Raw genomic sequence first — 13734 nt, forward strand, 5'->3', positions numbered from 1 at the left:
AAGGAGGAAGAAGATGAAGATGGGGAAGAAAAGGAAGGAAAACAAAAGGATGAAGAGAAAGAAAGGAGGAGGAAGAGAAGGAAGGTGGAGGAAGAGGACGAAAAAGAAGGAAGAGGAAAAAGAGGAAGGAGGAGGAAGTGAAGGAAGGAGGAGGGAAGAAGAAGAGGAAAAAACAGGAAGAAGAAAGGAAGAAAAAGAAGGGAGATGAGGAAAAGAGGAAGAAGAGGAGGAAAAGGAAGGAAAAGAAGAGGAAGAAGAGGAAGAAAGGAGGAAGAGAAGGAAGGAAGGAGGAGAGAAGAGGAAAAACAGGAAGAAGAAAGGAAGAAAAAGAAGGAAGATGAGGAAAAGAGGAAGAAGAGGAGGAAAAGGAAGGAAAAGAAGAGGAAGAAGAGAAAGAAAGGAGGAAGAGAAGGAAGGAAGGAGGAGAGAAGAAGAGGAAAAACAGGAAGAAGAAAGGAAGAAAAAGAAGGGAGATGAGGAAAAGGGGAAGAAGAGGAGGAAAAGGAAGGAAGAGGAAGAGGAGGAGGAAGCAGAGAAGCAAGGGCTTCCTCCCTCAGAAGGAAGTTTCGGAGTTCCTCCTCACATTCGGCTTCTTCTTTCCTTCCTTCCTCCTTCCGCTTTCCTTCACTTCCGCGGAAGTTTACCTCAACTTCCGAAGAGGAAGTGTGTTGGGAGGCGAGCGAGGCGCAGAGGACCCTTTCCCGCGCTTTTCCGGGGCGCTTCCTGCTTCCGCTTCCTCCCGAGACCCTTCCCCTCGACGCCTCCCTCCCTCCCTCCCTCCCGAAGATGGCGGACGGCGTCCTGTCAGGGATTTACTTTTGGTCCAACTCACGCCCTCGGCCAATCAGCTCCTCCCTGCCTTACCTGCTGGCCAATGGGAAGCCTCCCCGAGCCGGAGTCTACGCCCACTAGTCAACGAGCGACCAATGAAAACGAGCGGGGACGGCTACCTGGCGAAAAGGCATGAAGGCGCGCGGAGGGGGCGGGACAAGGAAGGCGGAGGAGCCAATAGGAAAAAAGAGAGAGTCACCTGTAGCCAATAGGAACGGGAGAGGAATACTAAGGAAGGGTAATTCGCCTAGCAACAGCCTCGCAACGGCTGAGGAATTACTGAGTGATTGACAGGGGAGAAGAGGCGGGACTAGAGGACCAGAGGGGGCGGCGGAGCCAATAGGAAAAAAAAGAGAGTCACCTGTAGCCAATAGGAACGGGAGAGGAACACCAAGGACGGGTAATTCGCCTAGCAACAGACTCGCAACGGCTGTGTGATTGGCAGGGAGAAGGGGCGGGACTAGAGGACCGTAGAGGGCGGCGGAGCCAATAGGAAAAAAAAGAGATTCACCTATAGCCAATAGGAAGGGGGGAGGAATACTAAGGGAGGGTAATTCGCCTAGCAACAGACTCACAACGGCTGTGTGATTGGCAGGGAGAAGAGGCGGGACTAGAGGACCAGAGGGGGCGGTGGAGTCAATAGGAAAAAAAAGAGAGTCACCTGTAGCCAATAGGAACGGGGGAGGAATAATAAGGACGGGTAATTTGCCTAGCAACAGCCTCACAACGACTGAGGAATTTCTGAGTGATTGGCAAGGAGAAGGGGCGGGACTAGAAGACCAGAGAGGGCGGCGGAGCCAATAGGAAAAAAAAGAGAGTCGCCTGTAGCCAATAGGAACGGGAGAGGAATACTAAGGAAGGGTAATTTGCCTAGCAACAGCCTCTCAACGGCTGTGTGATTGGCAGGGAGAAGAGGCGGGACTAGAAGACCAGAGGGGGCGGCAGAGCCAATAGAAAAAAAGGAGAGTCACCTGTAGCCAATAGGAACGGGAGAGGAATACTAAGGAAGGGTAATTCGCCTAGCAACAGACTCACAACGGCTGTGTGATTGGCAGGGAGAAGGGGCGGGACTAGAGGACCAGAGGGAAGAGCCAAAGTTTGTGAATTTGTTTGTACCACAAAGGCTCTTCTGTGGATTGATGGATCTGGGCCAAAATTGGCAAACAGACTCCTTGACACCCAATTTAAAATTTTGGTATGCTTATAACGACTAAATCCACCCCCAAAATTAAAAATAATGGTATATTGATTAACTCTTACCTGGGTTTATATGCATGCAGTGCTCAAATGCAACCACAAGGGGCGATATAGGAAGGATTGTTTACTTATGAATATGCATGCTTGTAGTACTCAAATGCAACCACAAGGGGCGGTATGTAGGTAGGAAGGATTGTTTACTTATGAATATGCATGTCTGCAGTGCTTAAGTGCAACCACAAGGGGCGGTATAAAGATAATAAGGATTGTTTACTTATGAATATGCATGCCTGCAGTGGGGAAAATTCAGGGGCTCCTTTCTCCCTCATTTTGACACCTATTGTGATGAAACTCGCTACCGTGGTAGAACATATTTACCACTGTTAGCCCATCAAGTTTCAGAACGTTTTGCCTACCCATGGATTTTTGGGGAATTTTCAAAGTTTTTATAAACAACTTCAAAAATAACGACAAGAGCTATCTCTGTAGGGGCAACGAAACCAAAATATTTCCCAAAAGGCAGAAGCCCCCTTTCCAATAGGGAGGGCAAGGATGGACACCACGAAAGTTGAATCCTTTAAACTGCAAAAAAACTATTTATTATTGCGTGGCCATAGCAATAACGACAAACAAGCATACAGGGTTTGTCGCAACCCCCAAGGGGGCTGCAGAGCATTTATAGTCAATAGAATATACATTTTCATTGGTTCGCAAAGACAAATCATTTCATTGGTCTAAGTTAGTTATGCAGTTGTTCATTAGTTGTTTATGATTTTGATTGACATTATAGCACATGTGGGATCCTAACAATGGCACAACTACAACATAACTATAGACCATTGTTCTCCGACCATTACTGTATCTTATCTGTTAGTCTGTTGCAAACATGGTTTCAGAGCAACTGGAAAAAAATGGGGGTTCCAACTAGCCAACAGCTTGCTGGTTTTGTCCGGATATGTTGTTATCCTTGAATAGTAACTTCTACTTTGGAGCACTGATTTCTCAAACAATCAGCATTTTATGTGAACAAAGGCCTACTGCAGAAATAGGCCAATATGGCAGTAAATCATGACATATGGGCATTGGGAAGATCTCTGAAAATTCCCTTTTTAAAACCACGTCCCCTCCAACACAACTCCAGGGATTTCTGGTAGACACTGATTATCTAGATCCGGCACAGTCTGGCTGTAGGACATGGCACTGAGACAGCCTTGGTCGCCTTGGTAGATGATCTTCGCTGGTGTTGTAGAGCTAAAATGTAGGGGTCTTTGCCAGGAGGCAGAGACCAATTAGTCATCAAAGAGTTCTTTTTTCCCTGGCGAGACAGAGAAGCATTCCATATTTTTCCTGATTTCCCAATGAAAAGTCTCACCGGTTGAAGAAGAGCCATCGAGGTTTAATGCAATTCAGCTGGAAGGGATGCAAAGCTGCAATCATTCGCCAAAGCTAAGCATAAGGGGAGTACACCAATAAGGTCATATTTATAGCAAATTTAAAGTTGCACAGTTCAAACTCCCTGCCCCGGCTTCCCTGTTGTTCCCTGCTGTGATTGGGCAAGGGCGAACAGCTGGGAGGCGGCCCTCCCGCCCCCGGTGCCTCTGGACCAATCAGGAAGCTCCAGTGGCCCGTAGGATCCAATGGGGAGACCTCTGCCACCTGGTGGCAACAGCCAATCAGGAGAGATGGAGGCGGGATGAGGGAGCACAAAGGAATCTGGGAAAGGAGTCTTTAAACAAAGGAAATGCCATGTGGCTGGATACAAAGAGCTCAAGCAGGGCTGCTTTGAGTGTTCATGAGTGTTGTGAATCAACATGTGTAAAAATATCCTGATCCTTCCTGGCTGAGAGACAGCAAAAGCTGTAGAGCTGGAAGGAAGTAAGGAAGCAGAAAGAGGAAGGAAAATGAAAGGAAGGAAGGTAAGATGAAAGGAAACAGGGAAACAGGGAAAGAGGAAGGAAAATGAGGGAAAGCAAGGATGATAGGAAGGAAGGAATATGTGTGGGAGAAAGCAAGTGAAGATGAAGGAAGGAAGGAAGGAAGGAAGGAAGGGGGAAGAGAAAGGAAAATGAAAGGAAGCAAGGTAAGATGAAAAGAAAGAAGGAAAAAGGAAGGAAAGTGAAGGAAAGCAAGGGATGGTGGAAAGGAAGGAAGGTGTATGGGAGAAAGCAAGGGAAGATGGAAAGAAAGGAGGAAAGAGAAATGAAAGTGAGAGAAAGCAAGGGAAGGTGGAAAGAAAGGAGGAAAGAAAGAAAGAGAAAAAGAAACTGATGTATGAGGGAAAGCAGGGGAAGAAGGAAAGAAAGAAAGAAAGAAAGAAAGAAAGAAAGAAAGATGTATGGGAGAAAGCAAGGGAAGAAGGAAGGGAGAGAGAGAGAGAGGGAGGGAAGGAGGGAGGGAGGGAGGGAGAAAGAAAGAAAGAAAGAAAGGAAAGAGGAAGGGAGGAAGGAAAATGAAAGCAAGCAAGGGAAGATGGAAAGAAAGAAAGGGAAAAAAGATGGATGTATGGGAGAAAGCAAGGGAAGATGAAGGAAGGAAGGAAGGAAGGAAGGAAGGAAGGAAGGAAAAAAGAAAGATGGGTGTATGGGAGAAAGTAATGGAAGATGGAAAGAAAGGAAGGAAAATAAGGGAAAGCAAGAGAAGATGGAAAGTGAGAAAGAAAGAAAGAAAGAAAGAAAGAAAGAAAGATAGATAGATAGATAGATAAGGGAAAGCAAGGAAAGAAAGAAAGTCGAGAAGGTGTATGAGGGAAAGGGAGGAAGGTTTGTGGATTTAATGAAGTGTTTTCTTTGTTTTTAGAAACCATTTTATTATCGTTTACATTTTATGATCATCGTTCTTATCTTTTTATTGTGGCTGCCTGATTGTCCTCCGGTGGTCTGAACATCGCAATATTGTAAACCACTCTGGGACTTTTTTAAATGAAAAGGGGTGTCGAGATGTGTCTGAATGAAAATGATCTCAACACCGTCAACCTGGGCCAGCTGGCGTGCCTTCCTCCCAGCAGAGGGCAACAGAGTTCTAGGTACAGAGGAGATATTCCGCGGAAACACGGAATACATCTGGGAACGGACCAAAATCCGTTTCAGAAAGCGAGGATGTTGCTTGCCATTCCAAAAATGGGAACTTGCATAACAAGCGTATGAAACAGAGCTGATCTCCATGGCAATTTCTCCTCAACGGCATCCCGATATCCTTTAGTCCCTCTTAAAATAAACTCGACTTATGTTTAAATGCTTAGATTTAAGAAGGCGGCTGATTTTCTTCAGTTACTTGTCAACGAGAGGGTGAAGTATCCATGCATTGAGGGAGTTATGAATATCTCCCACGGCTGTGAAGGACGAGAATACTTGGGGAGGGAAATACATTTACCGAGAAGAGAACGCAAATGGATTTTTGGCAGGATTTGTCCGCTGGATCAGATCAATCCTGGGCAGGGGCGGCTCAACCATTACGCAAAGTAAGCCTTCGCGGTATACTTGATGTTGCCCAGGGGCGCTCTTGAGGCGCTCTTGGGGGAAAATAGACCTTGACATATGCGAGTTGTAGTTCCTGGGATGTATAGTTCACCTACAATCAAAGAGCATCCTGAACTCCACCAATGATGGAATTGAACCACATCTGCCTGCAGATCCCAAACCAATACCGAACACGAAACAGGCAACGACAAGTCCAGACAGTACCCAATGCACAAACGTTCACCAACACCTTGCCTTCTGCAAGGAACCTTCATCCCAGACCACTTTTATCTACACATCATCATCAGAAGATGAACTGACCACCACCCCATCATTATCCCTCGCAGCTGCTCTCAACTCTGCACGTGAATTCCTACTTCCATCCCTCCATCTTCTTCATCTCCTGTCAAGACTCAGATCCCCCCAAGACTCAGTTGTATTCCCCGATCAGGAGTGGCCCAATCCATTACGCAAAGTAAGCCTTTGCAGTAGAGTTGATGTTGCCCAGGGGCGCTCTTGAGGCACTCTTGGGGGAAAATAGACCTTGACATATGCGAGTTGTAGTTACTGGGATGTGTAGTTCACCTACAATCAAAGAGTATTCTGAACTCCACCAATGATGGAATTGAACCAAATAGGGCACACAGAACTCCCACCACAAACAGAAAATATATATCAGTGATTGGTTGGGGAGGGGGGGGGCAAAATACTGTTTGCTTACCGTTGAAAATTACCGTTGGATCAAACCAACGCAGGCTCGGGATTCCAGGCTCTGCTTATAGGATTCCTCATCTTCCTATTTTCCTATTTTTTATTTTTGAAAAGGTGCAATTTTACAATCTCGGACGTACGCTCGAAGTTGCGCAGTAATTGCGAGTAAACGGAAAATGTAAACATTGGCATTCTCATGAGACCACAAATTCTCAAAACTGTGCAACAAGTCTTTGGGCTGTGCAACAAGGCAGACACACACTGTTTAATTAAAAACTGTATAGTAAATAAAAAACTGTATAGTGCAATTGACAATTATGACGACGACAACAACAACGACAACAACAACAACAAGAAGCTAAGGTACCTGGCAATGTCTGAGTTAGGGCTTCTGTGAGGCTGTTACAGGCACAACAACAACAAGCTAAGGTACCTGGCAATGTCTGAGTTAGGGCTTCTGTGAGGCTGTTACAGGCACAACAACAACAAGCTAAGGTACCTGGCAATGCCTGAGTTAGGGCTTCTGTGAGGCTGTTACAGGCACAACAACAACAATGACAACGACAAACTAGGGTACCTGGCAATGTGTGAGTTAGGCCTTCTGTGAGGCTGTTACAGGCACAACAACAACAACAACAACAAGCTAAGGTACCTAGCAATGCCTGAGTTAGGGATTCTGTGAGGCTGTTACAGGCACAACAACAACAACAACAACAACAACAACAACAAGCTAAGGTGCCTGGCAATGCCTGAGTTAGGGCTTCTGTGAGGATGTTACAGGCACAACAACAACAATGACAACGACAAGCTAGGGTACCTGGCAATGTGTGAGTTAGGCCTTCTGTGAGGCTGTTACAGGCACAACAACAACAACAACAACAAGCTAAGGTACCTAGCAATGCCTGAGTTAGGGATTCTGTGAGGCTGTTACAGGCACAATGACAACAACGACAACAACTAGCTAAGGTACCTAGCAATACCTGAGTTAGGGCTTCTGTGAGGCTGTTACAGGCACGACAACAACAACAAGCTAGGGTACCTGGCAATGCCTGAGTTAGGGCTTCTGTGAGGCTGTTACAGGTACAACGACAACAACAACAAGAAGCTAGGGTACCTGGCAATGTCTGAGTTAGGGCTTCTGTGAGGCTGTTACAGGCACAACGACAACAATGACAACAACAAGCTAAGGTACCTGGCAATGCCTGAGTTAGGGATTCTGTGAGGCTGTTACAGGCACAACAACAACAACAACAACAACAACAACAACAACAACAAGCTAAGGTGCCTGGCAATGCCTGAGTTAGGGCTTCTGTGAGGATGTTACAGGCACAATGACAACGACAAGCTAGGGTACCTGGCAATGTGTGAGTTAGGCCTTCTGTGAGGCTGTTACAGGCACAACAACAACAACAACAACAACAAGCTAAGGTACCTAGCAATGCCTGAGTTAGGGATTCTGTGAGGCTGTTACAGGCACAATGACAACAACGACAACAACTAGCTAAGGTACCTAGCAATACCTGAGTTAGGGCTTCTGTGAGGCTGTTACAGGCACAATGACAACAACAACAAGCTAGGGTACCTGGCAATGCCTGAGTTAGGGCTTCTGTGAGGCTGTTACAGGTACAACGACAACAACAACAAGAAGCTAGGGTACCTGGCAATGTCTGAGTTAGGGCTTCTGTGAGGCTGTTACAGGCACAACGACAACAATGACAACAACAAGCTAAGGTACCTGGCAATGCCTGAGTTAGGGATTCTGTGAGGCTGTTACAGGCACAACAACAACAACAACAACAACAACAAGCTAAGGTGCCTGGCAATGCCTGAGTTAGGGCTTCTGTGAGGATGTTACAGGCACAACAACAACAACAAGCTAAGGTGCCTGGCAATACCTGAGTTAGGTATTTTGTGAGGCTATTATAGGCACAACAACAACAACAACAAGCTAAGGTTTATTGAAGACCTAAGCAGTATTAAAGAACTTTGTTAAACTTTCCAAGTTTCTAAAGACTTTGTTTAGGGAAATCCAAAGGGCCTCTAATCCGAGGCACCCCTGGCATCCCGTTGGGCATACAGAACATGTCCTGTCTACAGCACAGATGCCTTCCAGATCGTAACTGATTGGTCGGCTGTTTTTTTTAATCTTACGAAGGATTGCAAGCATCCCAAGAGTCCGTTGTAACGGCGGGATCCACTCCGCACCAGATGTGGAGGCAAAACAACTCTGGCACCCCTCGGCGCCCATAGATTATCCTTTCTTCCAGCGGAGTAAGAGTGGGATCTCTCTAAAGTGCACGTTTAAGGAGGATCAACGCGGCGTGGTTGGGAGAGATATTGACGTCACCCTCCTTTCAGGTCAGTGTGTCTGTGTGAGCCACAAAAGTTGGGACTTAATCCTGCCATGTTATTTAACGCACAGTTGTGTCCTTCGCTTAACATACATCACATAGCCTCAGTCATTTTTTTTTCAAGATCCTTTGTAATCCTTTCTGTGGGTGACGGATTACCAGGCGCTTTAGAAGCACACGCTTTTTGCATTTATTTCACTCCCAACAGGACTGAAGCCAAGCCGAGACCTTGTGTACGAGGCAGTCAATGGCCATTTTTTAAAATAGACAGTAGATAGGAAAGAGGGTGTATGGTATAGAGTAGTGTGATACTTCTCATTGTTGTTGTTCATTCGTTCAGTCGTCTCCGACTCTTCGTGACCTCATGGACCAGCCCACGCCAGAGCTCCCTGTCGGCCGTTACCACCCCCAGCTCCCTCAAGGTCAGTCCAGTCACTTCAAGGATGCCATCCATCCATCTTGCCCTTGGTCGGCCCCTCTTCCTTTTGCCTTCCACTTTCCCCAGCATAATTGTCTTCTGTAGGTGACCTCATGGACAGGCCCACGCCAGAGCTCCCTGTCGGCCGTCACCACCCCCAGCTCCTTCAAGGTCAGTCCAGTCACTTCAAGGATGCCAGCCCTCCATCTTGCCCTTGGTCGGCCCCTCTTCCTTTTGCCTTCCCCTTTCCCCAGCATCATTGTCTTCTGTAGGTGACCTCATGGACAGGCCCACGCCAGAGCTCCCTGTCGGCCGTTACCACCCCCAGCTCCCTCAAGGTCAGTCCAGTCCCTTCAAGGATGCCATCCATCCATCTTGCCCTTGGTCGGCCCCTCTTCCTTTTGCCTTCCACTTTCCCCAGCATCATTCCCTTCTCTAGGCTTGGCTGTCTCCTCATGATGTGGCCAAAGGACTTCCACTTTCCCTCTAGTCTCCTTCCCTCCAGTGAGCAGCCGGGCTTTCTTTCCTGGAGGATGGACTGGTTGGATCTTCTCGCAGTCCAAGGCACTCTCAGCACTTTCCTCCAGCACCACAGCTCAAAAGCATCTCTCTTCCTTCGCTCAGCCTTCCCGAAGGTCCAGCTCTCACATCCGTAGGTGACTACGGGGAATACCATGGCTTGGACTAGGCAATGGATCTTGGTTACCAGTCTGATGTCTCATATAGTCATATATACTTCTCATATATACTTCTCATATTTGTTGCCAGTCTGATGTCTCATATAGTCATATATACTTCTCATATATACTTCTCATATTTGTTGCCAGTCTGATGTCTCATATAGTCATATATACTTCTCATATATACTTCTCATATAGGTATTCAATTTATCCACATTTCACATAAGTATACTCTTAACATAGTAAGTGGTATATCTCACACAATTTTACTCCAAACTTGATAGATTCTCAAGTGTAACCAAGGTTTCAAATTCGGTTAACAATGCATACTTAACATAAAGCTGTACATATAGGTAACGCTTACTCTAATTCTACAGTCCAGTAGTAGTCGTTTTGGTTCTGTAGAACAAATGAAATCCAAAAATGGTCTTATTGCCGTCTTAAATTTGTTCTAAAGTCTTCATAGAGTCAAAAAAACAGATTAATGTATACATAAAAGTTCAAATTCTTCATATAAGTGAAGTTGACGTGGAATTCGCAGCTTGGGAGTGATCCTGGACTCATCGATGAGCCTGGAACCCCAGGTCTCAGCGGTGGCCGGGAGAGCTTTTGCACAATTAAAACTTGTGCACCACTTGCGCCCGTACCTTGGGAAGTCTGATCTGGCCACGGTGGTCCACGCTCTTGTCACATCCCGGCTGGATTACTGCAACGCACTCTATGTGGGGTTGCCTTTGAAGACTGCTCGGAAACTTCAACTAGTCCAGCGAGAAGCAGCCAGATTACTCACCGGAGCGGCATACAGGGAGCATACCACCCCTCTGTTACACCAGCTCCACTGGCTGCCGATCCAATTCCGAGCACAATTCAAAGTGCTGGTTTTGACCTACAAAACCCTATACGGTTCCGGCCCAGCGTATCTGTCCAAACGGATCTCCCTCTACATCCCACCTCGAAGTTTAAGATCTTCTGGGGAGGCCCTGCTCTCGACCCCGCCACTGTCACAAGTGAGGCTGGCGGGGACGAGGAGCAGGGCCTTCTCAGTGGTGGCCCCCCACCTGTGGAACTCACTCCCCGGGGAGATTAGATCGTCATCTTCCCTTTTGGCATTTAGGAAAAAACTGAAGACCTGGATCTGGGATCAAGCCTTTGGTCATTCTGACAGCTAACTGAAGGATCTGATGATAGACAAGGACAAATGGAATGGAATGGATATATGGACTCTGAACCCTGAGCATGAGACTGTTTTTATTATTTTATTATGTACTGATGTTTTTAATTAATTGTTGAATTGTTTGTATTTGTATTGCTTGTGAATTGTTTTGGGCATCTAATTGTGCCCCCACTGTAAGCCGCCCTGAGTCCCCCCCGGGGTGAGAAGGGCGGGGTATAAGTAAATGAAATAAATAAATAATAAATAATTACTCTTGGATAAGTCCTTTCCCACAGGGTTGTAGTTTCAGTCCTTTGTTATTGTTGTTGTTTCTGGGTGTCAGGGATGGCCAAGTAATCTGTAGTGCTGGGTGAGTACAACTGGTTTCCCGGGTCCAGGCCAGTTTCGATACTTCTTCAGGTAATCTCCCTGTTTACTTGGCTCTGCCTTCTTATCTTTTTCTAATAAAAGGAGAACTAGCTAGTATATTACATTATACCATACTAACAATAGACATGTAAGGAAACACCCCAAACGGATGTATAACATAAATAATAGCCTTAGTATTAAATTTGTGACTTACATGCTCTTGTGGGATCTTTACATGTAGAGTTCTTTATTTGGTTGCGAGCACTCTATTGAGGTACAGCAGGTTCTTAAGTATTGTAGGATCAATACAGATCATTAAGTGCTAAGTGATCGTTAAAGGTAACAGCTGAATTCTAGTTTGTCATTCAAACACCGGAGTGGAAATCATCTATCGGACAGATGGCAAGGGAGATTTCAGCAGACTGAAAGCCAAAACCAAGGTTACAACAACATCTGTTATAGAACTCCAGTATGCTGATGACAATGTCGTCTGTGCGCATTCAGAAGAAGACCTACAAGCCACTCTAAACACCTTCGCAGAAGCATACGAGAAGCTCGGCCTGTCACTGAACATTGAGAAAACCCAGGTGCTCTTCCAGCAGGCACCAGCCAATCCCTCTCCAATGCCAGTAATACAGCTTAATGGTGTAACATTAGAAAATGTGGACCATTTCCGCTCCCTTGGCAGCCACCTCTCCACCAAAGTCAACATCGACCCCGAAATACAACACCGCCTGAGCTCTGCAAGCGCAGCATTTTCCAGAATGAAGCAGAGAGTGTTTGAGGACCGGGACATCCGTAGGGAGACCAAGGGGCTTGTTTATAAAGCTATTCCCCTCCCAACCCTGCTCTATGCCTGTGAGACGTGGACTGTCTACAGATGTCACATGCAACTCCTGGAACGATTCCATCAGCGCTGCCTCCGGAAAATCCTGCAAATCTCTTGGGAAGACAAGCGGACAAACGTCAGTGTGCTGGAAGAAGCAAAGACCACCAGCATTGAAGCGATGGTCCTCCGCCACCAACTCCGCTGGACCGGCCATGTTGTTCGGATGCCTGACCACCGTCTCCCAAAGCAGTTGCTCTACTCCGAACTTAAGAACGGAAAACGAAACGTTGGTGGACAGGAAAAGAGATTTAAAGATGGGCTCAAAGCCAACCTTAAAAGCTCTGGCATAGACACTGAGAACTGGGAAGCCCTGGCCCTTGACCGCTTCAGCTGGAGGTCAGCTGTGACCAGCAGTGCTGCAGAATTTGAGGAGGCATGAATGGAGGGTGAAAGAGAGAAACGTGCCAAGAGGAAGGCGCGTCAAGCCAACCCCGACCGGGACCGCCTTCCACCTGGAAACCAATGCCCTCCTCACTGCGGGAGAAGATGCGGGTCAAGAATAGGGCTCCACAGCCACATACGGACCCACAAGGAAATCCATAATGGAAGACCATCTTACTCGTCCAACGAGGGATCGCCTAAGTAAGTAATGTCTTTAATTTGTGGATCCAGAAGGTCTCCCTGCAAAGGAGTAATTTCTTGCTGTCCATATGAGTAAGGACTTGTAGTTTCTCTAGGACATGATACTTAAGGTCATTATTGGAGTGAGCATTATCTTTAAAGTGCAAATACAATGTGGATTCACAACTCATTCTTTTGATCCTAGATCTGTGTTCTTGTATCCTAGTTCTTATAGGTCTAGTTGTCATACCTATATGCAACATTTTACAGGGGCATAGAACAATATAGATCACATTTTCTGACACGAGAGAAGCCTCCCACAGGATGGTAAAACATCTGGGCGTCCCCTGGGCAACGTCCTTTTAGACAGCCAATTCTCTCACACCGGTTTCTCAAGTCGTTCCTGACACACACACAAAAAGTGAAATAACAATGATACGCAAATACACAGAACAGAGGTAAAGGCTTCCCCTTTCATCTCCGGCTTCTGGGTAATAATCACACTTTATTTATATTTTGCTCTATCTTCTCAAGGGTACGCAGAGCAGATTACAACATAACAGAGATAGGCAAACATCCGATGCCTTTAATACAGTGGAATAACGATGACCCACAAATGAACAGAACAGAGGTAAAGGCTTCCCCTTTCATCTCTGGCTTCTGCATAATAATCACACTTTATTTATATTTTGCTCTATCTCCTCCTGCCTTTAATACAGTGGGATATTCCTTCCTCTTCTCCTTCCTCTTCTTCTCCTTTGCCTCCATCTCCTTCTCCATCTCATCTCCTTCTCCTTCCTCCTCTTCTCCATCTTCTTGCTCTCCTCCTCCTCCTCCTCTTCTCCTTCCTGTTCTTCTTCTCCTTCTCCTCCTTCTTAATCTTCTTCTCCTTTTCCTCCATCTCATCTCTATCTCCTTCTCCATCTCATCTTCTCCTTCCTCCTCCTCCTCCACCTCTCCTTCTCCTTCCTCTTCTTCTTTTTCTCCTCCTTCTTCCTCTTCTTTTTTTCCTCCATCCCGTCTCCTTCTCCATCTCCTCCTTTTCTCCTTCTTCTTCCTCTTCTTCTCCTTTTCTCCATCTCCTTCTCCATCTCCTTTCTCCTCCTCCTTCCTCCTCCT

The 13734-nt window shown here is 46.3% G+C and overlaps 1 protein-coding gene across 3 annotated transcripts in view; it reads right to left on the reverse strand.

The window, feature by feature from the left end:
• The window catches only part of PRKCZ (protein kinase C zeta), an 83348-nt gene extending 82576 nt beyond the window's left edge, over positions 1 to 772 (reverse strand). For 2 of the 3 annotated variants that reach the window (XM_060759047.2, XM_060759044.2), the window contains exon 1: positions 584 to 772. The gene's annotated coding sequence lies outside the window, so the exon portion shown is untranslated. The remainder of the gene's footprint in view (positions 1 to 583) is intronic. The other variant, XM_060759045.2, reaches the window with a different exon arrangement.
• Positions 773 to 13734: the final 12962 nt, after the last annotated feature.

Source organism: Anolis sagrei, chromosome 13 (assembly GCF_037176765.1).
Source record: "Anolis sagrei isolate rAnoSag1 chromosome 13, rAnoSag1.mat, whole genome shotgun sequence".
Lineage (NCBI taxonomy): Eukaryota > Metazoa > Chordata > Lepidosauria > Squamata > Dactyloidae > Anolis > Anolis sagrei.